The sequence below is a fragment of the Suricata suricatta genome, chromosome 1 (genome assembly GCF_006229205.1).
Source record: "Suricata suricatta isolate VVHF042 chromosome 1, meerkat_22Aug2017_6uvM2_HiC, whole genome shotgun sequence".
Lineage (NCBI taxonomy): Eukaryota > Metazoa > Chordata > Mammalia > Carnivora > Herpestidae > Suricata > Suricata suricatta.
In genome coordinates this window covers 172,680,092-172,708,012 of record NC_043700.1, presented here as the reverse complement: position 1 = coordinate 172,708,012, position 27,921 = coordinate 172,680,092, and the positions used below count along the sequence as shown (strand labels likewise).

At 35.7% G+C, this 27,921-nt stretch overlaps 1 long non-coding RNA gene across 1 annotated transcript in view; it reads left to right on the top strand.

The window, feature by feature from the left end:
- LOC115285834 overlaps positions 1–8,674 on the top strand; it is a 95,685-nt gene extending 87,011 nt beyond the window's left edge. Inside the window, exons 2-3 of the long non-coding RNA XR_003905714.1 lie at positions 5,417–5,494; positions 8,317–8,674. This is a non-coding gene — a long non-coding RNA (uncharacterized LOC115285834). The remainder of the gene's footprint in view (positions 1–5,416; positions 5,495–8,316) is intronic.
- The last annotated feature ends 19,247 nt before the right edge of the window (positions 8,675–27,921 follow it).

The window sequence follows — 27,921 nt, the reverse complement described above, 5'->3', positions numbered from 1 at the left end:
CCATCACCTGACGAATGGATCAAGAAGATGTGGTATATATTCACGATGGAGTACTACATGGCAATGAGAGGGAATGACATATGGCCTTTTGTAGGAAAGTGGATGGACCTTGAGGGTGTCATGCTGAGTGAAGTAAGCCAGGCAGAGAAGGACAGAAACCATATGTTTGCACTCATAGGTCTAGCAGGAAAACAGGAGAAACCTAATGGAGGACCAGGGGGAGCGGAGGAGGGAGAGAGAGTTGGGGAGAGAGAGGGATGCAAAACTTGAGAGACTATTGAATGCTGAGAATGAACTGAGAGTTGAATGGGAAGGAGGAGGGGGAAAAGAGGTGGTGGTGATGGTGGAGGGCACTTAAGGGGAAGAGCACTGGGTGTTATATGGAAAACAATTTGACAATAAAATATTAGGGGAAAAAAATAAGAGCATCTTTCTGTTCTAAGTTTTTCTCTTGTAACTTTGTCTGCATTATTTCCTAACCAGAACATAGAAGAGACTCCATGTTTCCTGAGCCTTCAATCAGAGGGTTTCCTGATTGTGTGGGCTCAGTTGCAGTTTGGCCTGGGAATGAATTGCAGTTCATTTTCTTCCTTCAACAAATCAATATTTTGATTTTAGTGGATACTAGAATAATACACTTTGTAGTATGTGATTTTAAGGATGAGAATGCCATGCAATAAAACACATACACATACACACACACACACACACACACACACACACACAGGCCTGATTTTTCCCTTATCTTAACCATTTAGTAATATGCACTGCATGGGAACATTCTAGTAACAAGGGTCCAAAAAATGAACTGAAATTGGTCTTCTTTATGATTTGCAACTAAAACATCATAACTTTTAGCATGTTTGCATGTATAAAAACAATAAGATTTGTCTTCTTCATTTTTAAGTCTCCTCATTCTAAATTTATAAATTTTACTTTTGTATAGTTGCACATAGTACATAAAATAAATGTGAAGCTACTAAAGTAATTTGTGTCATAAGCTCATTTCCTATGACCAAGCTTATAATTTTCAATGCCTTTAAAGTTGAAGTAAAAAAACAAATCACAAAACATAAAACAATTTAAAAGAAAAATTAGCAAGGACCATACAAATAGACATGAAATGAATAGATAATGTGGATATTAAATAAGACAAAATAGATTACAGGTTAAAGAAATTAAACACAGGCACATACATCCACACACACATTTTAATTCACAGATAATTTGCAACTAGTCTTTAAAAAATATTATTACTTAAGCCAGTAGGTAGTTATTGTGCTCTATAAAGTGTTTTAAAAAATAATTCATTTCTATGAGAAAGGAAATATGTAAATAAATGTTTTCTAAACTCAAGCTACTTGGAGTCTAAAGGGGAAAATAAGACATAGGAACCTGAAAGTAATATAACTAAATAGTTTTTGCCTATACACATTGATATTACATGGCATTGAATCAAGTTTATTTGCCATTTAATCCTGGTTTCCTTATTCAGTGGGTATGGGTCATCATACCAATTACTTAGCCCTCCTAAGCTTGTGCTTTCATTTATAAACACAGCAATACTATTTTTTTCTTTAAAGTATTGTTCTAAAGACAAAATAATATGTATAAAGTACTACTTTCCTTTAGACATTAGTACTCAGGCTGCTATGCATTTTATCTTGGATTTATGTCAAATTCTAATCATAAAACAGTTCCACATATTGGTGCAAAACAACAGAGATCTTTAAAAATATCATCAGATGAAAGTTTTAGCCAAGGCATATAAACTCAATTTGTCTTTGGAATAATATTTTAAAAATTAAGTAACCCTAATAATATAAATATGAGTACGTAAACTGCAATTTAACTAAATTAATTTAAATTAAGGATATAATTGATACATATGTGTATATGATCATATATATTATAGATATAAAGGTAAAGAAATTCAGGTTAGACATATGTAAATTATATTGTAATTCAAATAGGATTTTTTTTTTTGCCAAATTACTCATCTGTGTATCTGAACACCTGACTCTCCATCAAATCTTTCAATCACAGGCTATATGAAGATTTTGTGCCATGACCTTACTTTCCACCGAAAGGTAGACCAGGAAATGAGAATGTTCTTCTCTAAAGTTACCATTCTTCCCATGGAACAGGGAGGGGGTGATGGTTGGAGGGAAGAGAGCATAGACATATATCCTGATAAATACTATCTGAAAAAGGTAGAACATTTTACAAGGCTTGCTAAAATAAGGGCCATCTATCTGTTCACGTTTCTGGTCTCTCACTTATCACGTAGCTCTTGGGCTCAGTAGAGAGAATCAGTTTTGAATGTTTTCCTTTTAGTCTCTTAAAATGATAGTGTCATAGGTTAGCCAAGTGTTGGTTTGCAACCTTGGGAGTTTCCCTGTGGAGAGCAAAGAGAGAGACCAAGGAAAGAAGCAGACCATATCGGATTGGCAGGTGACAGATTTAATAAGCAAGGGAACTCACTTACATATGAGCCTTGTGGGGGATGCCACAGGACAAGCAGATCTCTGTGCTCTCTGGCCAGAATCTAAAAAATTTATATGGAAGTGTTAATGGGGTTGTCACATCTAGCATCTAGATGGTCTCAATAATTCATTACTCCCTCAAAGCTGCATTTTTCAAATGGCTCCGACTGGGAAAAGTGGGCAGAATATGTTTTCCAAGGGCGGGAGGGAGGATGAGGTGCCTCTAATTGCCCATATCCACCTCATGTGTCATCCATCAGTCATGTCCTTTCACTGACCTCTTCTAACTTATACTTCTCTATCTTGGGAGACCATGGAAACAATATTAAATAAGAGCATTAAATAACTCTTCAAGTAAGCAGGAGAATCTTGCTCACAGTCCTAAAGTATTATATAAAGGAAACATTTATCTATATAAATGTATTTATATAAGTATGTTAATAAATATATTTATTCATGGAATTCTTTGGAATTGCTTCATCAGGATTTTTCAGTTATGCTTAGAATTACAGGTCTGAATTTGCTCAGGTAGGTTCCAAAGGCAGCATAAAATCTATCGCTTTCAGTTATTTCCCAACTCACAGATTTAATTACCAAAAAAAAAGTCAAACTCTTAAAAATGTTCTCTCAGTGTGAATAGAAATAGTTTGTAAGGAGAGTCTTAAGAATTAATAAATAAACACAGTTAGATAACCAAATCTTATTGAACTGTAACTATGTCTATATGTTGCTTGAAGAATTTTAAAGAATTCCAATTAATGATATATTGTAATACTCTTCAAATCTTTTCCTTTCTTTCTTAAGTCTCTCATAGCATAAAATTGTTCCAGGGCATTTCCCTTATCAAGTGCTCTAAAATCTCTCAATAACTAATTCATGAAGCAGTTCAACATCCTTCCTCTGTTCAGATTTCTCATCTCCTTTACTCCAAGCTCTTTACCAAATAAATAAATCTGTTTTCTCCAGCTAAATATATCCCCCCTTCCTCCTTCTATTCTACCCTGTCTCTGTCTGGGTCAATAAAACTCTAAGTTGATGGGAATCTGGGGAAGGAATGAAAGCAGGGAAAGACAAAAGGCGAAGGAAAGAAGTCTCAGACATTAGTAAACTGTCTCCCAATCAGATGATTTTAAATAGTTTTAAAACAAAAATTTTTCAAAATGAATGGAAGCATGTCAAGGAAACTAAATAATTTCCCAATATAATTGAGGTGTTTTATTTTTGATAACATGTTATACACCATTAATATAAAATTCACTGAATTCAAAATGGAGAGAGTCTTGGTGTTTTATTTTTCTTTCTTTTTTTTTAAATCACTGGAAAGTGTCTACTATGGTTTTGCTTTGAATGTTCATAAATCAAACCATAATGAATGTCAGAACGTGAAGCATCTCTTTGAAGTACCATGAATCTTGTATTGTCTTGGTTACACTATTTTTCAGTGATAATCAGTATCTATAACAAGAAACACGTATCAGTGGCTCAGCCTAGGGTCAATACGTCTCACCTCCTCAACACGGTATTGTTACATTCAGCTGGTAAAAAGGGAAGAGTCTTAGACATGGCGCTTATGTGTTTTTCTCTTTTTTCTGTCAAATTGAGTTTATTTGAAATTAGTACTCTTTTTATCAGTGAGGAACTTTGTAATAATGATAATACTAGCACTGAAGGGAAAATAAAGTCTGAAATATTATATATTTATTAAATGTTTTTATTTCTGAAGGCAATGATTCCTGATTCCAGGTGTATAAAATAAATGATCTATTCTCAGTAAGGAGAACTTCTCAAAACATGTGGTAAATTCCAAAGGAAGGATGAACAAGGTTAAAATATTATGTAAAGAGCTTGTATTTTGGAGGCAAGAACACATTAACTTAGTTGGAATGACAACTCTTATAATAAAAACTATTTTTATCGAGCAGTTGCTAGCTGCTAACCATAGTTACAAACTACTAACTGGATAAATGCAATGGGCAGTGGGAAGTGATTTATGCTATAAGTAGAAAGTGGAATAGAAATTCACAGCATCCCTGCTTCATTCAGTATTGGAGGTGCAGGACATTTCATAATCTCTTTGATGCAGCCTTTCTTTAATTTTCTAAATGAAAAGCAATATGGTAATGATTACACATGGTACTAAGTCCTTCTTGTATGTTAACTCATTTAATATATGTATCAATCCTATGAATTTGCTGTTATTCCACATCTAAAATTAAGACTGAGTCTTAAAGAGGTAATGGCAAGTTACCCATTAAATATATGTAATAAATGAATGGAAAAGAAAGGGTTCAAACACAAATTATAATTCCAAAGTCCATGCTCTTAATTACTAGAATATATGCTGCTTTATTCTTGTGACTTATGTATCAGTTACAGGACACAATTCTCACCAGTTCATTTAAGTGGAAGAACAATTCAATCAACCATGTTGAGGAGCTCACATAATTTCCAGGAGGAACAGAGAGCCAGGGTTGGTGATCAGTCATCAAGGAGAAATTAACCACATGGTGGGAGAGTTAAGTGAGAACTCACCACAGCATCTTAGGCACAGAGACTGAGGGACACAACACTCACTACTTTACTGCGCTGCCATTGCAAGGATGGTGCGTTCTCTGCATGCTATTCCTTCACCTTGTTCTGTGCTGATGAAATCTCCACTTGTGTATCAGAAAGAGTCTAGCTGCAAAGGAAATTTGGAAAGTTTAGGAAACAACCTTCCGAAGCCTCCTCAAGAATATTTCTTTCTCAGATTCCTGGGGTTCTTTGTACTTTGTGCTCAGAAAACTACTTTGTATTATACCCAGTTTTGTGTGTATTCATATTTCCCAGTGAAAAAATCTAAAATCGTTAGGACTATATCTAATCATCTTTGTCTTTCCAAGAGTCCTAGTGCAATACTTGACACATAATTTATTTCTCCTTCCTTTTAGTGGAGTGAACTGAATGCCTCTCTCAGAAGGAGGGGGAAAAAGAGAGAGTTACTGAAATAATTTCTGCCAAGGGAAACGGTGAGTCACAACTCTTGATTTCTGTTCCAGAACTTTTTAATAGTGCAATACTAAATTAATTCTACTTGAATAAAGACAGTTTGCTCTACCTTCCTATTCATAGGCAGAAATTTCCTCTTTGAGTTTTTAGCAGAATTCTCCCAATTATGTGCTTAGAGAAGTGGGTACATTGTCTTTATTCATAGCCTTTGAAAAGAATAATAGTAGCAGTGACTAGACAGCTCCGTCAGTTGGGTATCTGAATTCAACTCAGGTTATGATTTCACAGCTTGTGGGTTCAAGCCTTGTATGTGGGTCTGTGCTGACAGCTCAGAACCTAGAACCTGCTTTGTATTCTGTGTTTCACCCTGTCTCTGACCCTCCCCGGCTCCTCACTCTCTCTCTCTCTCTCTCTCTCTCTCTCTCTCTCTCTCTCTCTCTCTCACACACAAACAAATAAATATTAAAAATAGAGAAAATAGTGATAGTAGAATCTCATTCGATACAATTAAAAAATAAAATTATAGACTATTCAAGCTAAGAGCTAAAAATCATTTATCATATTGTATCTCATTTAGAAAATTAAAAAAAGAAAGGTTGAATCAAATAGATTATGAAATGTCTTGTGCCTCTAATACGGAATTAAACGAGATGCTGTGGGTTTCTAAGCACTTTCTACTGCCCATTGCATTTATCCGGTTAGTAGTTTGTAACATGCACTAGACTCAGAATTTTTTGAGATCAGAGATTGTGTAGTATTTGTGATTGGAGTTCCATCACCTAGAATCATTCTTGACTCACTGTAGGCACTTTGTAAATCAGTGTTAATTTTGGATGAAAGCAAAACCCTCTGATCATGAGGTTCCTGTTGAGGCATAGGACAGATACTCACCATCTGTCCCTAATTTATAAATAAATAAAATCTCACAGGGTACCACAGTGCAGGAGAGTTGATCTTCAAGACTATAGTATAGTCAGTGGCATTCTCACTCTGAAATGAAATTACTCAAGTTAAAAGATCTCAACCAAATCTTATAAGGTAGAAGCAAGAAGACCCTATGGTTACAGTAATAAATATAAAGATGATTTAAACCAGTTTAATTGCAGTGACAGTGCTAAGATTTTGGATTTTGAATTTTGAATATATATATATTTTTAATATATTTTGAAATCAAATATATTTTAAGATTAAAGGATTTCCTGATGAATTGTTGAAAATTATAAGAAAAAGAGAGGAGCCAAGGATAACTTCAAGGTTTTTGGTCAGAGTAACTAGAAACACAAAGGAACTCTTCATTGAAATGGGGGAAACTGGAAGGAGTAAGGTATGAGGAGAAGATTGGGAGTTTACTCTCAAATATGCTAAGTTTTCAATGTCTTTTAGGATATTATATTAAGTAGAGATGTCTAGGAAGCTGTTGCAGAATGAGGGTTGAGAAAACAGATATGGGCTGAAGATATTAATTACAGAGCCCATAGCATATACTTATCACTATGAAGATGGATACTATATGTAAGGGATAGAGTACAGATAGAGACCATGGGAGGATGATGGAATGATTCACAGGGCACTCTGACATATGAAGTTGTAGAAAAGAGGAGAAACATGCAAGGGAGTATGTGCCTCTTAGAAGGAAACTGAGTATATTATCCAGAAATAGAAGTAAAGAAAGAGCTTCTAGGAGCAGAAGGGATCAGTTTTGTGAAACTACATACAAGTCATGTAATATGCGGACAGCATATTGATCATTTGACTTTACAATGTAGAAGTCTTTAATGCCATCCATAGGTGTAGTTTCAATACAATGATAGGTTGAAATACCTTCTAGAGTGAATTTATAGAAGTGGTAGGAAAGGAAATATAGTTGATGAGGTTGGTATTTCTTTTTGAAATGTTTTCATTGGAAGTGGAGGTGTAATTGGTGAAGAGAAATTGATTTTTTTAGAATACAAAATAAGATAGCCAGTTTGTATACTAATGGAATGATTCTGAAGAGAGGGGGTCATTGATGATGCAAAAAAGCAGAGAGAATTCTGACAGTAGGAGAGAATGGCATATAGTGTATAAGAGTGGAGGTTTTCTTTACATAAATTCAGAAACTGTTCATCTATATTAAGAGGAAAGACAACAAGAAGATTGAGGACATGCTATCCCCAAATATGGCTTCTTGGCATTTTGAAAATTTCAAGCAGATGCAAGAAGTTCACTCTAAACTTTCCCCTTCTTCTTCTTCTTCTCCTTCTTCTTCTTCTTCTTCTTCTTCTTCCTCTTCTTCTTCTTCTTCTTCTTCTTCTTCTTCTTCTTCTTCTTCTTCTTCTTCTTCTTCTTCTTCTTCCCTGAAATAAGCCCTAAAACTCTCGTCTGAGAGGTTCCCTTTCTATACCAATAGGAAAGGAGCATCTTTATCTCTGAGGACTGTTGGGAGCCGCCAGATTTTCTGGCTGCCTCAGGCAAGGATATTCGCTCTCCAGGGAGTACCGAGAAAAACAAGATTTGCATCTGGAGGCTGGAGACTGCCATTTCCTGGCCCAAATAATTTTGGCGACTGTCTTGCTGCTCCAGACGTAGACTTGGCCAAGGTGCACAAAAGATCAAAACCTTATTTCGGGTATTCAGCCCTAGCTCCCCCTCCCCAGCATTGCAGAGGCAAGTCTGGGAGCTTCTTTTGATATTCATTTGACTCTGTTACCTGGCAACCAACCTGGGCCAGTTCCCCACCCCAAATTCTATATAAGAGTGAATTTTTTTCTAAGTAAAGGACAGAGGCTTGATCATAAACCGTGTGCTGTCTTCACTCTCTGTGTCTCCCTCCTGCCCTGTTTTCTCTCCTTCCCTCAAGAAGGACCCGCAATGGAGGCGCACTCAAAGCCGGGGAGGAGCGCGCCTGGACCTGGCGAGCTAGCACACCAAGGCCCCAACCTGGAGTGGAAGGGGACAGGCTACGAGCAGCCCTGGTCTGTGGGAAACGACAGAAGACAATTGGGCATCAAGAAGAATTCTAACAAAAGGCTTTGCTAAGTTTCCACCAATTTATAACAATTATCTCATACTCTTAAACTTATCATATTCCTCCACAACTGTTCACTCTTCATCAAGCCTAATGAAGAATTATGCATGTCTATCTATATATTTTGAGCCTTCATTTACTTGTTAAAGCATCCATGTGATATGGAATGTATATTAAATAAATGTGATTTGCTTTCTTCCAATAATCTGTCTTGGTCAGTTTAATTTTTGACCCATCCAAGGACTCTAAGAAGGTGGGAGAAAAATTTTTCTTTCCCTACAATTCTGTTCATGATTGTAGACACTAGTAGCTAGTGGATGCAGATGTTAACTTTGCTGGAACTTTTTATAAGGAATCTCTAGATTGAATGTTTAGTAGCCTTTCCAGGCCAGAAGCCAAGTACTTGCCATCAGACATGTCTGCAATACCTTTTGATTTGGGTGAATTCTGACCCATACGTAGGAAAATCTCTATGCCTCTATTCACCAGGAAGAAACTACAGAAGAAAATAACTTCTACCCTAGGCAACCTTAAAGATTTAAGGGTCAAAATTGTTCAGGGGGTGATGAGGTGGGAAAAAGAAATAAAATTAAATTTCTTGGGGAACCTTGGGGGTTCAATTGGTTAAACATCCAACTCTTAATTTGATTCAGATCATGATCCCATGGTTCTGTGCTGTCAGCACAGACAAGCTTCTTGGGATTCTCTCTCTCTCTCTCCCCCTTTCCTGCTCACAGGCTTTCTCTCTCTCTCTCTCTCTCTCTCTCTCTCTCTCTCTCTCTCTCTCTCTCAAAAAGTTGCATTTGCTATAATGTGAATGCAGCTAGAATGTATTATGCTAAGCCAAATAAATTAGAGAAAGATAAATATCATATAATTTCACCCATATGTGGAATTTAAGTAACAAAACATATGATCATAAGAAGCAGGAATGAAAAATAAGATAGAGAGAGGGAGGCAAACCATAAGAGTCTCTTAGAGAGAACACGCTAATGATTGCTGGAGTGGTGTTGGGTGGGGGGATGGGCTAAATGGGTGATGGGCATTAAGGAAGACACCTTTTGGACGAGCACTGGGTATTACATGTAAGTGATAAATTACTAAATTCTACTCCTGGAACCATTATTACATGATATGTTAACTAACTTGGATTTAAATACAATTTAAAAAATAGAAAACAAAAACCAAAATAAACAAACATTACAAAAATTAAATTTGCTTAACATTTACAGCCCACTGACAAATACTTGAGACAGGAAGGAGGATAAAGTTCCTCTTGAAACTCCCTACTGTCTAAATGTTAATGTTTTGCTGGAAGGAAAAAGCAACTTTAGCTTGACAATAGCTAAACCTCCCACATCCTGTATATCTTCTTTAGCATCTGAAAATCCTTTTGGAAGCTTTCCCATGCCTTTACCTCCCCAGACTCCCAAGTATACAACCAATCACTCTTCACAACCCAGGGACAGCTTTTTCTGCCCAAGGGTCCTGTCCCTGTGCTTTAATAAAGTCACTTTTTTGCATGCACGTGTGCACACACACACACACATCTTTGTAGAGAAGTAGGAAGTAAACTGAGAAAGATGATGGGAGAAGAGGTTTTGAATTTTGAGAAAAGAGTAAAAACATACAACCCAGTCATCTAGAAGATGAGAAAGCATGGGTCAGGAAAACCCAAGGGGATAATTGGCTAGCATGGAAGGTCCTCTTGAATCTGTGGTCGAGAATTTAGTGAAACTAGTCATAGTGCGTATATAGCCATGCTCAGGAACAGTCAGCTTGGAGGTAGAAAAGTAGATTTCCCTGAAATATGATTTTTACCAGATGAATACAGTGAGCTCAAAGAGAGGCATGGGTTTAGACAGTTTTGGCAGATGAGTAATTATATAATAGACATGGAATTACACTCATTAAGGCAGGGAATGAAGGCATTAATGGCGGTGATATACACAATTACTTATGAGAGGTATTCAGGTATAAAATCTGCTGTGATGGAATGCTTAGGGATTTGGGAGTGAATAAGAAAGGAATATAGAATGAGAAAAACTTGCTACAACTTTTTAATACTAAGTTGGTCCAAAAACAAGCAAAACACACACATGCTCATGCTCAATCTCTCTCCCTCTTTTTCTTTCTCAATATTGTTATAGCACCTGTTTTCTTTTTCTACTCAGTCTCAAAATATTTGTTGGGAAAGTTGAAATTGTAGATAGGCCTATTCACAGAGAATATCATACATCGTTTTGGGGGAGAAAGAAGGATGAGATACACTCCCACCATCACGTGTAGATGAACTGCTTGAATGGTGGAGTATGGTTTCCAACAAAGAAAGTGTACACGTAAACAAATATGTCCTTGCAAAAAAATAATCCAGAGACCCAAACACTCAGTGCTGTGGTTGTTACATTTCTTTCATTTATCATTTCAAGCTGTGTTGCTTTGATGGCTTTTCAGCTGTGCGAATACTGCTGCTGATGCAGAGATAATGAAATACTGAAAGCCCCAAACAACAGAAATGTCTGTAACTGGTAATGGGCATCCTCCTTCAGTTTATTAACTCCAGCTGTGCAGTTTGACTGTTTTGCAAAGAGATGCTGCATGAGGTGAATATTGAATGGAGGAGAAAGGATCTGACGTCAGAAGGAAACAGATCACATAAAACATGGATGAACAGATATGCAGGTTGAGGAAATTCCCCCACCCCAAAACAGCTCCATGTTCATCAAGATAAAACGTGACCAATATAAGTTTCTTTCTGTTAAGGTGTGTAAGCCCCAATGTTCACAATGGCATTGAATGTGAACTTGCTGATTATGTGACCAAGCAGTACCCTGAGCAATATCTCCAAATGGTCGATGTATCAAAGTGTGAGTAAATATTTTCTTATAGCAGGGTCTCCTGCCATAATAAAATTTGAATAATATCCTTTAAAATAAGATTGAGAATATTTGCTACCTTACTCTACCTTTCTCTTTAAATTGTTTCTTATATTCTGATACCCTGGGTCATTTAAATTACATGAATGAATGAATGAATGAATGAATGAATGAATGAATGAATGAGTCAGGGGACTAGAAGGAGTGTTACTCCAACTTACAATAAAATAGTTGAACAAAAAGCAAGTTTACAACTTTTCTTGACCTCTCAAAGAGCTGAAGTTGCAGGACGACCAACTGGCCCCAGATCTATGGAGAGTAAGGGTGCTGTTAAAAGAGGCAAGGCATGAACCTCTGGCTTGCCTGGCCAAGCACATGTGGACATTGGTAAGAAGAGTCAGTTAGGGTAGTTGGTAACTGTGGGGAAGCTGGTTAAGTACTCGTTCTTGACAGAGAGTCCTGAGAAAATATCCCTCATGGTGGAGACCTTGAGCAAGAGAGCAATAGCCACTGCAAAAGGGATTTAAAACTCCATGTGGACTCTCTTCCCTTAAACTGTGGGAAGAAAGCTATAACACTGGCACCCATAAGCCACTGGGCAAAGAAAGCAGTAAAAATAAATAAATGACATCAATTCTCTACTCCTGGTACAGAGTTATGAAAACATGCCAGGCTCAGACCAAAGGTCTGAGGTGGGGAGGGTTGAGAGAACGGAGAACAGACCTCTGAAACCAGTGACTTGGTGCTCACCTAAGACTTGAGACTTAATCAGAATAACCTTATGCCTGGCCCCCAACCCCCAACACTTCACATCTAATCCCTTGCCAGGCTATAAAGCATTGAGCCATTAGTGACTAGTAAGAGTACTAGAAGATTGTTTAATTTAATTAAATTAAAACTTAAAAAAGATGGAAGGACACCTTAGTGTTCAGTCAGTAAGTTAGTTTAGTTAGTAAGTGTCTAACTTTGACTTCGGCTCAAGTCATGATCTCAAGGTTTGTTAGTTCAAGCCCTGCTTGGGATTTTCTCTCTCCATCTCCCTTTCTGACCCTCCCCCACTGGCCCTCTCTCTCTTTCAAAATAAATAAATAAAATTAAAAAAAAAAACAACTTTAACACACTCTTCTCTTCCAAAAATGAAAAAAAAAAGTTAAATATTTTAGAAAAGTCTTTAGGCAAAAGGAATATAAGACCATTCAGAAGCTTGAATCTATATAAAGAAATGAAGAGAAAAGGTAATGATATAAATGAAGATAAAGTTATTTTTATCTTTGCTTTCTATTGATGCATTACCAATACCACAGATTTAGTGGTTTAAAAGCTCACCCATTTATGATCTCACAGATCTGCAACTCAGAAGACTGAGCATAACTTGACTGAATTCTCTGTTCAGAGTCTTACAAGGGCAGGACTGAGATTTCATCTGAGGCTGGATATTCTTCCAGATTCTCGTTATTGCCCTAAAGTCTCTGTTTTCCTTCTGGTTTTCAGCTGGGAACTGCTCTCAGCTAATAGAGGTCACTCTCAAATCATCAAAATGAGCCATCCATATGTACTTCAAAACATACCTGTTTGTTTCTGCTAGTCTGGTAGGAGGATCTCACAGAAACTTTGCTTGTAATGCTCTAGTCAGATTAGGATAGGTATAGCCAGAATGATCTCTCATTTGATTAACTCCCAATTAGATGATTAGAGAACCTGACTGTAATAGCAAAATATTTTCTGCCATATAACACAACCATAAAGGTGAAATCTCTTCATTTACATAGTCTTTTCCAACTAAAGTGGTATGGATTAAATAGGGTGTATACACCAGTAAATTATTAGCCACCATTTTAGAGTTCTTTCTGCCATAAATTTTATTCTGTATTTAGTTGTCCTAAAAGGTAATTGATCATCTAAAGAAAAAATAGTAAAAGTTCCTTGTGTATTCATAGCATGTAGAAAATAAAATGAATGTAGTCCAATGGGTAGAAGGGGAACTGGGTATTTTATGTTTTTAATATTACAAGTAAAATAGCATAGTATTATCTGAATATAAATATAAACATTGTAAACATTAGGGCACAACTATAAATGTAAAAACAAAGTATGAATAAGATAATAGAAGAAAAAAAGGATCATTAAAAATGCTCAAGTAACCAAAGAGGAAGCAGAACAAGTTACCCAAAACACACGGAAAATAGAAAACATCTAGCAAGTTGGTAGATTTTAATTCAACAATATCAATAATTATATAAGAAATTTGTAAACACCATAAAATTATAAGATATGATTATGTGCTGTCTACAAGAAACCTACTTTACATTTAAAGACAGAGAAATGAATGGTTGAAGAAAGCTGGCAGATATAACTATGCAAACCAAACTAGAGCTGGAGTAAAAAATCAGGTACTGTAGATTTCATTATAAGAATTACTACCAGGGATTAAAAAGAGACTTTACACAGCAAGAAAAGTCATAGCATCTTTGATGCACATATAGCTAAGCAGATTTTTTAAAATATATATATGGAAAATGACAGAACTCAAGAAGATGGATAGTGCTGTGATTCATTTATAAGCCAAAAAAAAGGTGGCAAGGATTTTCAACAGACACCAGAAACTAGAAGAGACAATGGAAGCTACTTCCCTGCAAGTTACAGAGGGAGGATGGCTTTGCCAACACATGGATTTTAGATTTCTAACCTCTAGGACTATAAGACAGTTTCTATTGTTTTAAACCACCAGTAGGTAAATTCATTTTTTTATTAGAGTTCAAAGAGGTAATACATGAAATATCAAAGTAGCACTTAATGTTGGATTTTAATTTCAAGTCTAACACAACCAGTGGAGTATAGCAGAAAAAATAATTAAATAGAATAAATACTGGGAAGAAAAACACATAAAATTGTCTCTGTCCCCAGATGATATATATTATATTTGGAAATATTAAAAAATCTCCTACAACTAGTAAGTTTAGCAAGTTTGGAGGACAAAAATCAATAATCCATATAAAAATTCCATTGGTATTTTTCACAAATAAATAAAAAAATCCTAAAATTCATATGGAACCACAAAAGATATTGAATAGCTAATGCAACCTGAAGCAAGAAGAACAAGGATGGAGGTATCATATTTTCTGATTTAAATTATGTTACAAAGCTATAGTAATCAATATAGTATGGTACTGGCATAAAAATAGGCATAGAGGTCCATGAAGCAGAATATAGAGCTCAGAAATAAACCACACACACACACACACACACACACACACACACATATACAAAATCAAGTAATTCTCAACAAAAGAACTAAGAATACACATGGGGGAATGATGATTGCCTCCATACGTGGTGCTGAGGAAAATGGATAACTACATACAAAGGAATGATTTCGGATTCCTGTCTTACATCATACATAAAAATCAATTCAAAATGGATTTGAAACCTAAATGTGAGAGTTGAAACCCTAAACATCCTAGAAGAAAACATAAGAGAAAAACTTCATAGCATTGGTGCTAGCAACAGAAGCAAAAAATAAATGGAGCTACATCAAACTAACAAGTTTCTGCACAATAAAGTATATAACTACGTGAAAAGTCAGACAACAGAATGGAGAAAATATTTGCAATTCATATACCTAATAAGGGATTAGTTTTCAAAATATATAACTTTTTACAATTGAAAAGCGAAAGAAATAAAAGGGTCAAAGAATTTAATATTATGGATGGGCAAAAAATCTTAAGGGACATTTTCCCAAAGAAGACATATACATTCCAACAAGTATATAAAAAGATGGCACTCAACATCACTAATCATCAGGGAACTCCAAGTCAAAACACAATAAGATTGTACTACACACCTGTTAGGATGGCTATTACCAAAAAGTCAAAAGATTATTTTGACAAAAAATATGAAGAAAAGGGAACCCCCATATATATTCCTATGGGTAGGAATTGAAATTGTACAGACAATGTGGAGAACATTACTGATGTTCCTCAATATATCAAAAATAGAACTACCAAATGATCCAGCAATTCTTCTTCTGGGTACATTTCCAAGGGAAATAAAATCAATATCTTGAAGGGGTGTTTGTACTTCTATGTTCACTGTACCATTATTCACAACAGTCAAGACATGGAAAAAATTAAGTTTCCATCAACAGATGAATGCATAAAGAAAATGTAGTGTATATGCAGGATAGAATATTATTTAGTCTTCAGAAAAGGAAATTCTGCCTTTGTTGCAACATTGATGAACTTGGAGCACAAAAGCAAAGTGAAATAAGGCAGACACAAAAAGACCAATATTCTATAATGTCACTTAAGTGTGAAATGTAAAAAAGTCAAATTCATAGCAAGAGGTAGCAGAATGGTGGTTACTAGGCATGGGGACATGGAAGAAATGAGGTATTAGTGAAAGGGTACAGATTTTCAGTTAAAAAAGGAATAATGTACATCATGTTGATTATAATTAATAATATATACTTAAAATTTGATGGAAAGTAGGTCTCAAGTGTTCTCATCAATCATACACATACACAGAGGTAATTAGTGATGGACATGCTAATTGGTTTAATTGTAATAATTTTACAATATATATATATCAAAACATCATGCTGCATACCTTAAATATACATGATTTCCATTTGTAAACCATATTTAAACAAAGATAGAAAAAATAAAAATACATTTTTTCCTATTGGGTAATAATGAAAAATTGAAAAAAAGATATTTTTAATAAAACTGAAAAAGGGGAGGAGGGCACCTGGGTGGCTCAGCTGGTTAAGCATCCAACTTCAGCTCAGGTCATGATCTCACAGTTCATGAGTTCAAGCCTCATGTTGGGCTCTGTGCTGAGAGACTGCTTTGAATTCCGTGTCTCCCTGTCTCTCTGCCCCTCCCCTGCTCATACTATCTCTCTCTCTCTCAAAAATAAATAAATATTTAAAAATTCTATTTAAAATACTCCATCCTTTAAAGAAACAAAAAAAATATTTGGCTATCAGTTCACTAAACTATTTCCAGGATTTTCATCTGTATATTGAAAATCACTAAATACTGTTAAGACAATAAAGACCTAAATAAATGGAGTAATATACCATGTCATTGGACTAAAAGGCAATATAATTAAGAAGTCAGTCTCCTTTATTTGATTTATAAATTCAACGTAGTCCCAGTAATAATCCCAGCAATGCTTTTGCAGATATTGATAAGCTGATTCTCAAATGCACATGAAAATTCAAAAGAAGTAGGACAAAATGATTTTGAAAAGTAAAAATAAAGCTGGCAGATTAGCACTATCCAATTATCAAGACTTGCTATAAAGCTACAGTGACCAAGATGGCTTTGTGTTTTGATAATACTCATGCATATGAGGATTACTTATAAATAGGCAATTTCATATATATCCAGAATTTGAAGAAGGCAGATGGATGGTGTTCTGAGATGAACACAAAGCCTAGTTCATACCAGTGAATAATAAGACTGTCCCTATTGGCCACTGTGTAATGTGTGTGGGAATTAGTCCAACTATGGAACTCCTCTGTACTCTGTGAATGAAAACACCTCTTTTAAATTTTCTAAAACATTACTTGAACAGGGATCCTAAATCACCTGTCTGCCATTGGACATTCTCAGAAATGATTGATATATTTGATCACCACAGACATTTGGAAGGAAATATGGGATATTTTCTGTGGGCTTTCAAGTCATGCCAACATAATTCTTCTGTCCTAGCCTTCTGCCTATCTTCATAAGACTCTATTTAATAGGAAAAAAAGGTACCTTGGGCTTGCAAATAGTATCCTTAGCAATACTTATAACTACAGCTGTCTGTTGTTGTTGTTGTTGCTGTTTACCTTTACAAGTGTTACTTATCCAGGGTTGTTTTCTGAAAGCAGAAGGTGAGAGAAGGGGCATATTTTAGTTTCCATTGCTATAAAAAGGCTTAATACTCTCATTTTTTTTACAATGGTAAATCATATACTATTTGCAGTAACTAAAATGTGTTCTCTTCATTTTCAATATAGCCAACATTCCACACAGGTATAACTTTCTCCACTGAACCTTTTTGGCTTCCTCAATGGGCAGTTCTACCTTTTAATAACATGCATTCTCTTTTTCTTTGTGTTATATTTATGTACAAATCCTGATTCCCTATTGAATTATGAACCCCTTAGTTGTAGCTGCCCATATTCTATACCACATACCAAGATATATAATGCTTTGAATATTGTATAGGCCAGAAGATTTTTACTGAAAATAATGTAAGGAATGTGCTAGAAAATGACTTTTCTTAATACACATCCTTCAGTTAAGATGGTGTCATTTTTTAATTTTGATAATAATTGCTGCAAACTTCCACGCCCTGCTCTATATTCATACCATTTGCAGTGTAAGCTTTCAGTTCTTCCCATGAAGAGGTAGACTGCATTTTCCCACTCCTTGAATCTGGACTGAACTTGTGATTTGCCTTCAAAAACAAAATACAATGGAAATGACAATGTTCCAGTATCTAGGCCATAAGAGGACCTGTATTTTCCCACTCTCTCTCAGAACCCTTCCAACTGTCTTGTTAAACCCTAGCTAGCCTGATGGAAGAAAAGATACCAATACATCAGAGGAAAGCCAACCAGCTGAGGCAATCCTAGACTAGCCTGCCTTCACTGGTCCCCAGATGGATTGTAGTTGCATGAACGAGCCTATCAAATCAGCTAAGCCCAGACTAGATAACCTGATCTTCCCAACTGGCCAGCTGATGTGGAAGAAAAATAAATATTGTTGTACACCACTGAGGTTTTCTGGTTTTTGGTTGTCATATAACATTATTTTGGCAGTAGATAACAAGTGCAGATGTAGAAGCTATTACTAATTTTAAATTAAATACTATATTTCATATTATACACACTAATTAGTGGCTTTAATTAACAGCTGAATTCTTTCCCAAACTCTCTTCTTATAATTCTCCAGTCATGAATCACTTCTGATACACTAGAACTATAATTATGTCTTATTCAAAACACAAAGCAAATATTTTTTAAAATTAAGATTTGGCACTAAAGTTTGCATGTATTACATTCAATTCTAGAATCTCCTTGTGCCCCTTACCACTGCTATCTCCTCTGTCCCATTTTACTCTATGTTCTCCAGGGTCTTTAACTAAATTGTATATCCTATGTGCTTCTTGCACACCATGGACTAAAAGATGATGATGACACACATGTAAACTTCTTTACACAAAGGTCATATGAAAAGTCACTATAATTGATTAGGTGGCATCTGCTGGCTCAGTGGTACAAGATTGCTTTCATTCATACCCTGCAGGTTTATGTCACCAGCTTTCCCAGCAAGGTACTTCATGGGCTGACCTCCTGTCTGAAAATTCATTTAAAATTCTTCACCTGACTACAGCCTGTCAAATGCAGTCAGATAACCCTAGCCTAGTTTTAAAAAAAGAAAAAAAAAACCTGACAAAGATAAGGATGCAGGGAAATAGCTCGAAAGAAACATTCAGAACATATTGCCCATTGTGCCACTTAGAAGAGACTACAGTCAGTTGGAGAGCAAAGCTATTAGGTGGTGATGTACAATATTGAAAGTGATTTAATAAGGTGAATGACAGTTTGCCTTCTGTCCTTTCCCTATGTGACTGTCAAGGTTCTGATAGTGCTATCTCATCTTGTTTTGTCAAGTATCCAGATGATTTAGTGAGATTAGGTCATTAATGACCCAAGCCCTAGAACAATGAAAGAATATTACTCACTACTCCATCTGTACAGAAATGTTGTATGTATAAAGTATGTGAATAGTGTAGAATATCAGAGGTTACAAAAGCTTGGCCATTGTTATAATTTTTAAATAGCTGGCATTGGACTAACATTTTATAGTTCTCAAATCTTTCCCCCAGTGCTATTATCTTCTTTGGTTCACACAGAAATCTGGTGTGAGATAGGTGGTCAGGGAGTAAGGTTAGGGACTTGAGATGCAGTTAAATCTGTTTTTGAAGGGCTTCCCTCTGTGTGTCCAAGTTCCCCACCATGAGGGTAGAATCAGTGTGAACTGTCTGGCCCACCTAGAGATGGGGGTAAAATAGAACTAGACCATCAAAACCTGATCTGTTTTCTAGACATTTAAGTTTTATAAGAGTCTAGTATGCAGCAGATAATATATTGAGTATTTCATAGCCCATCTTGATAATGACTATGAATTTGTTGTCATAATCAGTATATGAGATGACTAAACAGACAGAAGGTAAAACCTTTTAAAACAAATGCAAAACAATGGATGAAAAGTTTAAACAAATTTACTTTGCCTATTCAACTCATGAAGATGTTAAGTGCACAACATTTAAATAATTTGTTTAACTAATTTTGTCCAGTTAACTCACCAAACTCTTTAGGTTACATATTGTCTCCCCTTGGAACTAGACTGTCTCTAAAGGTGCTTTTATGTAGTGATTGAGATATGGGATGTATTGTCATTTACCCCATTATCTATAATCTTTTGGTGACTATTTCCAATTAAAATAGACAGAAACTTATTTGGATATTTGATACATCAAAAGCTTTATCCTTGAAGGAAGCAAGCTCACTGACCATAGCTCTGTAACTGAAAATATCCATTAGAGGACACTGAATGTCATCAGACAAATCTACATGCCATCGCCCCTTGCTCTGATGTAATGTCTGAAAATTGATCTGTTTCCCCACCTGAATTGCTTTATATAGGGTCCTGATTCTCAGTTTTCCATATATTATTGTTTCAGAGAATCTCTGAGTACACCAACTATTGTCAGAAAGAAGTCTTTTCTCCACACTCTGCTAGTACTTTCTCTTACTTTCATAATACCCAGCCGTATGCTACCTGGTGCCATTTTTGTTATGTCTGATGCATGTCAACATGTGGGTTCTTAATAATAATAATAATAATAATAATAATAATAATAATAGTGATGACGATGATGATGGTGATGATGAGTGAATTCTTATTCATTCAGTGAGTTTCTGGCATATAATCTACAAAGAGTATTTTATTACTATTACTAAACACATTATGTACATTATTTAATTTAATCCCTGAAGAATTCAATTATTTCTAAATTAAAGATGAGAAAACAGAGTATCAGAAAGATTCAGATTAAGTTAGTTACTCAATACCAACTTAATATTAAAAATAAAATTTATTTAATTTTAAAACTCTTTAACTTATTGTGCTTCCCCAAATGCAGGGAGAGTGCCATATATATAAATATATATTTTAGTACTGCTCAGTGGCTGGCATAGTAATTTCCATTTAGTCAAACTTAATAATTAATAATAAAAATTTTAAATAAGTATTTCTTTATTCAACTGACAAAAAAAGGTTTTACTATGTTTAATATCTTACTTTCTCAATGTCTAAACATTTAAGAAAGCAGTATTATGTAGTAGAAAAAATTAATGAATGATAATCTAAACATACCTAGGAATTCATCCTTTGGTAACTTGTTTAAGAAACTATTCCCAATTAAAAGAGAAGATAATGGGCAGAGTCTCAGTAGCTCAGTTGGCTAAGCATCTGACTTTGGTTCAGGTCATGATCTCACAGTTTGTGAGTCTGAGCCCCGCGTCGCGCTCTATGCTGACAACTCAGAGCCTGGAGCCTGCTTCAGGTTCTGTGTCTCCCTCTCTCTCTCTCTCTGCCCCTTCACTGCTCATGTTCTGTCTCTCTCTCAAAAATAAATAAACATTAAAAATACTTTTAATGTAATGGGAAACATAGTGATCAGCTAACAATATTTAATTTTAAAATTTGAAAATATCCCCTGTAATAGAATAGTTTCTAACTATTAAAATGCCATTTTACAAAGTGGAGGAAAAATAAGATAATTCTGATGCCCTACCCACTGAGAAAATATCTTTTTATTCCTTTTTATTTCTTAAGCTTATTTATTTATTTTGAGAGAGAGACAGACAGAGCAAGTGGGGAAGAGGCAGAAAGAGAGGGAACAGAGAACCCAAAGCAGGCTCTGTGCAGACAGCAGAGAGTCCATGTGAGCCTTGGACTCACAAACTGTGAGATCATGACGTGAGCCAAAGTTAGACACCTAACTGACTGAGCCACGCAGGCACCCCAAGAAAAAAATATTTTTAAAGATTCAGTAATAAATTAAAATCTAAGGCCTTCCAAGTCTGTCACCAGCTTCCAATACAAATGTTTTGTCATATGTCCCAGTACCATATCCATGCATCAACTTTTAGTTTTGCCTACCACCAAGGACCCAATTCCAGGGCTTTCCTCTTATAATAATAATAATAATAATTAATAATTATCATTATTAACTATTATTATATTTATTATTAATTATTAATTATTGTTATTGTTATTTTAATGTTTATTTTTGAGAGACAAAAAGAGGCATAGCATGAGCAAGGGAAGGACAGACAGAGAGAGAGGGAGACACAGAATCCAAAGCAGGCTCCAGGTTCTGAGCTGTCAGCACAGAGCCTGATGCAGGGCTTGAACCCACGAACCATGATATCATGACCTGAGCTGAAATAAGATGATTATCTGGCTGAGCCACCCAGTCGTCCCTTCCCTACTTTAGACTATGTACATTAAGAATCAATTCTCTGCTTTAGACACTAGGAACTAAGCTGTGCTTCTCACTTTGGAAATGTCATTTATTTGGCAGTATGCCATATAATATCTCATTGATCCTTCCCAATGACCCTCTCAGGTATCTGTGAAACAGACTTCCATTTCCTTCTGAACATGTAGGAAATCTGCATTTCTAAGCCTTCTATGAAATTAAGTGAAAACCGTGTAGTTGAGTTTCAGCCAATGGAAAGTAGCAAGAGCATGATGTATGCCACTTCTTAACCTGGCCATAAAACATCGATCTTTTATGCTCTCTCTTCTTCAATCATGGAGGCTGAAAACAAAGGACAATAAGATAGCACGATCAGAAGAAGGAGGAGGAAGGATCCTTGACTGCATCAGTAAGAGGAAAGCCACCACGGAGAGCTGTCCAATGAAGAGGAAATGAGTCCTGTTTTGTGTAAAATGAAATAAAAAAAGTTTGGAGAATCCCAGGTTTGCTTCTACCATATTAGAGTCTAGCCTTCCTTCCGTACCCAATACATTATCATTATCTACGTGCTTCATAGGACACTAAGGTGTAGAAATATGAACCAGGCAAGTGTGCATTGAAAGGGTAAAACTAGAATCAGAACAAAATCAATCTAATTCGGAGCTTGTAACTGTTCCATTACAAAACTCAGTATTTAAGTACAAAAATGTACATGATATTATTTATATTAAAACTTGTTCAGTTACTAGTGAAATGGAGCATACATTTTGTTCTAACTAAAATATGACAATTATGGGAAAACAGGAAAATTAGGTTTTGCAGAACATTTTCCAAAAATAGTGTTCACAAAACTAGAACCAAGTTATGTACATATTTATATGTATGTGTGTTCTGAGTCCAATTTTGAATATATGTGGTATAGAAAATAGCTTGAAATCAAATCTATTAAAGCATTTGCAGTGGGTTTTTCTAAAGTAGCACTAAGGAACAATTTTATTTATTCTTTATTGTGCATTTTAAAATTTGAAGTAGGGGCACCTGGGTGACTCAGTCGGTTAAGCCTCTGGCTTCAGCTCAGGTCAGATCTCACCTTTATGGGTTCGAGCCCCGTGTCGGGCTCTGTGCTGACAGCTAGCTCAGAGCCTGCAGCCTGCTTTCAGTTCTGTGTCTCCTTCTCTCTCTGCCCCTCCTCCTCTTATGCTCTGTCTCTCTCTGTATCAAAAATAAATAAAACATTTTAAAAAATAAAAATAAAATTTGAAGTAATTATATATTACTTTTTCATTAAAATATATACATATTTTTACATTTCATTATATATTTTATATTTACTTTAATATATATTTTATATATTAATATATATTTATATTAGATGGAAGACATTGATAATTTATGCCCTTTTTGACGACAAAGCCACCCTTGAACCATTGTTACATTCCTAATTCTATGTGTTTCAGAAGCATCTATATGTGAGAATGGCAGCCGCTTTTGCTGTCCATAGCGGTCATGTTTGCAGCTGGTGATATTTTTCTACAAAGAATTCATAACTTTTCTTCTCTATTAAGACACCTTCTAAATGGTTCATGATGTGTATCATGAATATCTATTATTGCTGTTCCTTCATTGAACCAAAATGGATTGCTATTCGTTTAATGTAGTCTGCAGTTACAATTTTTTTTTTTTTTTGTCAAATGATTGTGGCTCTATCAGCATATATATTATTTGGATATGTTTAATCTTCAATACTGTTTGAAATGTTATACAAGCCTTCTTCAACCCCTGGGATGATTTAATTCCTATATAAAACATTGTAGGCAACTTTAGGACCTATAAAGTATCCCGGCCAAAAGCTCAATAGCAAATCAGTCAACACTAATCCGAGGTTCATTAATCACTTAATATGCTGAACGAGCATTCCTACTCCTGCATTCTATAGAAGATGGTTAAGACGACATTTCTGCTCTTCTCAGCGCTTGATCCTGAGACTAAGGGAGAATATTTTTCCAGTTTGCAGGCAAAAGACAAAACAGCAAAAGTTATTTAAGAAGGATTATTTTAATTTCTTATACCCATCTTAATATTCTAATGATCTAAGTAAGTTCCTTTTAATAATATGAATATTTGTTTTTATTTTATCATCTTCAAAAAATTTTGTTTTTAAAAACAGAGTCAACAGTAAATGTCCAATATGTAAGTTTATCCCCAAAAGCTCTCTCTGGGTGTATGGAAGTATTTAAGAATTAAATTCAAGCAAAAGAAATGCCAGGAGTTTTTAAAGATAGCTCCTTAATCATTTGCGTGAAATGGTGAACATGTAGCAGAAAAATTAGTCTTGAACAGAAAGCACCAGGCCACCCTTCTTCTATTTCTTTTCTTTTTTTTAAATGTGTGTTTGTTTATTTTGACAAAGAGGGAGACAGAGAAAGCAGGGGAGGGGCGGAGAGACAGTGAGAGAGAATCCCAAGCAGGCTCCCCACTGTCAGTGCAGAACCCACATGGGGCTCGGTCTCATGAACCATGATGAGGAGTCGGTTGCTTAACAACTTAACCGGCTGAGCCACCCAGGGACCCCGTAGCATTCTCTATCTCTTAATTTATTCAGTCCTATGTCTAGCATTTGATGCTTTAAGCAGAAGTCATTTCTTCAAGTTATATTTGTTGTCAGATTAATATAATTTTTTTGAAGTTACTCTTCAAACATGTTATGGTCATCTCAAGGAGAATTTTGGGAATGTATCAACATTTGACTTTATTGACTAAATCAGAAATAGGTAGTGTAGGGGAAATAAAAAACTTTTCGAAGATTTGGTCTGGGCCTGAGAATTAAATTGACATATGACATGTCAGCAAGAGAGAAACATACACATTTATTTAGTAGGCACTTTATATTACATTGAGCTTTCATAAAGAAATGAAGATCCAAAGAAAAGCAAAATGTAAATGTGTTTATATGATTTTGAAAAAGAGACACAATTGTGGAAAAGTAACTAAAGAATATTAGGAAATTAAATGATAAGAGTTATTTTTTAACTAAGTCTGTTTTTACAGAATTCTCCTGGACTTACCTCTCTATCTCTGGGATTAGAGATGTTTCTTTCCTCCTGATACAGGGAGGCCATCATGGGAGTTTAATCTTCTGCTTTCAGGAAGTACAGGGGGAGGTCAGACTGTCCTTGCACCTCTGTTTTTAAGTGCTGCTAGCTCAAAATAATCGTTATGCCAAAGTGGGATATTTTGAGGTGGCATGTTCTGCTACCCTTCTGTGGTGATCTGATTGCTTTGTTTCTTTGAGGTTGTCTTTTTTTTTTTCCTCTCCTTTTCTCCCTTCATATCTCTTTCTTTAATTTTTTAAAAATGTTTTATTTATTTTCCATACAGAGAGAGACAGCGTATGAGAGGGGGAGGGGCAGAGAGAGAAGGAGACACAGAACCAGAAGCAGGCTCCAGGCTGAGCTAGCTGTCAGCACAGAGCCTGACGCGGGGCTCGAACACAGGAACGTGAGATCTGACCTGAGCTGAAGTCGGAGGCTTAACCGACTGAGCCACCCAGGCGCCCCTCTCCCTTCATATCTCTACAAGAATTGCCTTTATTCATAAACTTCTGTGTCTTCAGCCAATTATTCTTGACTTTTTACAGACAGATTTCTTTACTGTCCATATGCTAAACGCATGTGGATACGGATAGATTTTGGTTCCTTCATTAAGAAGCCAGACTTGTTTTGACTAGTGGAAAACTAGTGTGCTGTTGGAACACAGGTGTCTAGGGGTGCAGGCATTAGAGTATGAAAAATCATGCTTGTGACTTGCCCACAGCATTTTGTAGCAAAGTAAGATCTAGTGGTTATTAAGTTTCTTTGAGCATCAACTTCTTTATTTATAAACTGGAAATAATAAAAATGCCCATATAAAGGGGCACCTGAGTGGCTCAGTTGGTTAAACATCTGACTCTTGATTTTGGCTCAGGTCATGATTTCACGGTTCATGAGTTTGAGCCCCATGGTGGGCTCTGCACTCTCTGTGTAGAGCCTATTTGGAATTATCTCTCTCACTCCCTCTCTCTCTGCCCCTCCCCCACTTGCGGGAACACATGCACGTTCTCTCTCTCTCTCAGAATGAATAAAAGTAAAACTTTAAAAAAGCGTCCATGTTATGACACAGACGTAAAATATAAAGTGCTTTGCCACATATAGCTATTATAATATACATAAACATTTTTCAGTGCTTTCTTCTGTGAGCATGTCAGTCTCTGCACTATGACAAAAATAGCGTTTCCTCTGAAAACTGCGTTCCTTTGGGTACAAGCAGTAAAACTGTTACAAATGAATTGATCTAACTATTTAATCATTCTAGTTTAGACTGTTTATACATTCAGTATGTTTTTTCAAATCAATAGATCGAAAGTAAATGAATGGTTAACGATACGTAGTTTTGAGAAGTGAGATCTTACAGAGCTACCAGGAATGTGCACGATGAATTTGGCAGCATGATAATTAAGAGAGATTCGGGGTTGATGAATTTCACATTGAGTGGATTTTGTAGCACCGATAATCCTACTAAGTTCCAGTCCTGAGACCAAATATGCAGCCCAGAATATGTTGTTTCAGACAAAGCATGAGCAGCATTAAATTCAGTTAAAAACTTTACCACATGACATCTTAGGTGAATCAAAGAGCTCACCTGTCTTTCCTCTGTATTAATTAATCTCTTCTAGCTTTCAAGAAAGGGGCATTCCAAGGTGACCTTGCATTAGCAATGAATAAAGTATGTTCCAATGAACATTAGTTCTTAAGGATAAGTATTTCACCAAATAGAGTTCAGTTAAAAAGTAAGGATGGGGACCTCCAGTTAAAAAAAAAAGTTGAACAGAGTTTACCTCGAGGGCTATTCAATATCTTTAATTTATTAAATTGAATTGTGACTTGAATTTTGAATTTTTTATTCACCTTTTTACAAATTCCTACTTTATATTTTCTGGGAATAGTGTTGGTGGGAAACACTTTGCAATATCTGGGTACATTCAATCATTAAAATGTGTATTAAGGTCTTTCTATATGGAATATGTTGTTTTCTGTGCTGTGATTTCAGTAAGGAGCAGAAAAGGAAATTTCTGCTTGCAAAAAACTTATAAACTAGTGAGAGAGCAAGGCAATTAACATGTGTTACAACAAATGAACAAATCCGTGAATAATGCTGAGTGTTGGGAAGTATTTGCAATGGTAAAATGGTATATAGAGTGAACGGAGGTGTTAGGAGTCAGGCACCCTTGCATTAATTGATTAGAGAATATAATATTTAGGGCTGAACCTAAGTGGGAAAAATAAGTCTATGATATTATGGTCTATTTGCAAAGTATTCCAGGCAGAAAAATATAGCACATTCAAAGCCCTAATGTTCTAGAAGTTTATTATAAGGATATACACAATAGCTAGAGAGCATGGGGATTTCTGTTGCCAGAAATACAGCCACTCTGGGTCCATAATAAAAATATTTATCTTTGAAACTGTTCTTCACTGATAGCACCCATAAAATTAGACACCTTGAGAACAGTTTTTATACTCTTTGGTCTTAGTGACTGAGCTTTCATAAAGAAATGAAGATCCAAAGAAATAAACACTTGGCCATAATGGACTTTCTAAGTATGGAGTTTACATTTTATTTCAGTTGGGAGACCAAAGAACTCTAGGTAGATGTTGGTAGCCCTGTGAACTAAAGGGGTAAGTATACAAAACACACACACACACACATGCACACACACACACACACACACACACACACACACACACACACAGAGTACACCATCTGCATTCCAGATGGTGATCAGCAATTCTTTCCATTCTTTATGAAGCTTACTGAATAGGTAAGGCCTGAAGCACTGATACTCTTATTTAAGGATCTTAAACTTTTAATTGCAATAGCTAATTGAAACTAATTTAAGTAAAGAGATCTCAAAATATGTACATAATAGGTATTGATGGAGACATCCAAAACTAGAAACTAAGCTTCAACAGTAGTG